Source organism: Penaeus monodon, chromosome 2 (assembly GCF_015228065.2).
Source record: "Penaeus monodon isolate SGIC_2016 chromosome 2, NSTDA_Pmon_1, whole genome shotgun sequence".
NCBI lineage: Eukaryota > Metazoa > Arthropoda > Malacostraca > Decapoda > Penaeidae > Penaeus > Penaeus monodon.
In genome coordinates, this window is record NC_051387.1 from 41,900,207 (window position 1) to 41,902,706 (window position 2,500).

Consider the following 2,500-nt stretch of genomic DNA (forward strand, 5'->3'; position numbering starts at 1 on the left):
TTTCCCCCCCCTTCCTCTGTCCTTTTCTCTCAGTCCTTCCTTTCTGATTTTTTCACCTATAAGCTTAGCATACTTTTCTATCTCGCAATCTTTCCAAGGACATATATGTCATACAGACATGCCCTTGTCCCTCTTCTTCCATTTCTTCTCCTCTCCTTCCTCTTTCTTTTTTTTGTTTTTTTTTACTTCTTCCTTCCCCTCCTTCCCTTCTCCTCCTCCTCCTATTCATCTTCTTCTTCTTCTTCTTCTTCTTCTTCTTCTTCTTCTTCTTCTTCTTCTTCTTCTTCTTCTTCTTCTTCCTCTTCTTCTTCTTTTTCTTTTTATTTTTATTTTTATTTTTTTCTTCTTCTTCTTCTCTCTCTCTCCTCCTCCTCCTCCTCCTCCTCCTCCTCCTCCTCCTCCTCCTCCTCCTCCTCCTCCTCCTCCTCCTCCTCCTCCTCCTCCTCCTCCTCCTCCTCCTCCTCCACCTCCCCTTCCTCCTTCTCCTCCTCCTCCTCCTCTGCCTCCTCCTCCTCGTTCACCCCGTGAAATATTTAGGGTAATAGTTCAGAAAGACTATTGACCTTCCAAACGCAATTTGTCAAGTTCTCGGAAACGTATTCGTTACGACCATATTTGACGCGTAAAGTGGCATGCATAATTGTCAAACTGCCTCAGTGTAACATAAATTACCATATTTGTTTGTTCTCTCGAGCGTATCTGTACTTACGAATAGACTGAAAGGTGAGATTAAGTAAAAGATGCGATAAAATGAAATATTTTTTTGATGTTGCTGTTTCTAAAATAACTGAATTAGAATTTGAAAAGACGTGAAGGTCAAATATCAAAGGTGAAACATCGTCACTGAACAATTATTTATTTATTTATTTATTACATATATATATAACTTATGTATATATATTTTTTTTCCAGGAAGCTGAAATTCAAATATTACCGATGAAAGTAATGATAAAATAATCATAAAAAAATAACCAACAACACTGAATGCCTCGATTTGTATTCATTCATTCGTTAAAGAAATTCGATATCGAACCTTTGAAAAAAAATCTATCTGGTAGGACGGATTCCCTCTATTTGAGAGAGTGAGGCGAACTTTCCTATTTCTGTCACAACGTCATCTCTGTAATTTGAAGATATAAGAGTTGCGCGAAGGAGATTTACTCTTTGCCTCTTCGCTCATTCTGAAGAGGATGCTGATTTGTTACCGTGTGTGTGTGTGTGTGTGTGTGTGTGTGTGTGTGTGTGTGTGTGTGTGTGTGTGTGTGTGTGTGTGTGTGTGTGTGTGTGTGTATGTGTATGCAGGAATAGATTTTTATTATATTATGTACTTTTTTCATATATAACCTGCGCAGATATGTGAGTATATATATATATATATATATATATATATATATATATATATATATATATATATATATATATATATATATATATATATATTTATATATCACTGAATCACTGGATTCAGTGATATAGATTTTCATTAGAAAAGGACAGTAATTGACGCCTTGAATTGTTTACGAATCTATTTCTTTTAGTAATCAAAAATATGTGCAGTAGCATGGAAAGTATTTATCCTCAATTAACAAATAAACGTAAAAAAGAGAGAGAGAAAAATAGTTCCAGACACACATAAATACAAACATTCAAAGAAACAAAAATACACAGAGAAGAAAACACACAGCCGAAGTCAGACATCCAAAAAGGCAGACAAACAAATAGATAATCTTAACATGTAACGAACATGTAGAATTAGTTTTGCAAAAGAGTTGAGACACGGGGAAATTCCAACGGCAACTTCTAGAGTGGTCGTTAATGCCTCTGAGTTTACCAAGTTCTCGCCAAGGCCTTTACTCAAGTCTGCCCCGAGGCACACACACGCATTTGGCACGGAGGGGGGGGGGGGCAGAAGGGGCAGAAAGGGAGGACAAGGCGGAGGGTTGGTGTGGACAGGTGGGACGGGGTAGGGAGAGAGGCGGATGGATAAGACGGGAGGGGTGAGAAGTGGATGGGTGGGAGGTGAAGGGCGAGAGGTGGATGGATGGAAGGGGTGGGAAGGGGTGAGAGGTGGGTGGATGGGAGAGGGAAGGAGTGGTGGAAGGACGAGAGGATGGATAGGGGGGAAGGGGAAGAGGTTAACGAGCGGAAGGGGCGGGGGGTGGCGAGCGGCGGGAGGGGGGAAAGATAGACGGATGGAAGGGTAGAAGAAGAAGCTGCAGACTCGCTTCATCAAAATTGTTTCAGTGTCACACAGATATTGGACATTTTGCGGTCAGTCACGGAGGAAAGAAATAACATCAGCAAGAAACAACATTAGAAAAGTGTGTTGGTCAAGGTTGCAATTCAATAAAAAAAGAAAGAAAGAAAAAAAAGCATGGACAAAACTCAACAATGTATGTTTCTCTACAATATCTATTTCTTTATCAGCCTATTTATTTAATTGTATGTTTGTGTACAAATAAACACCCACAAATACACACGCGCAGTACTTTAACCACTG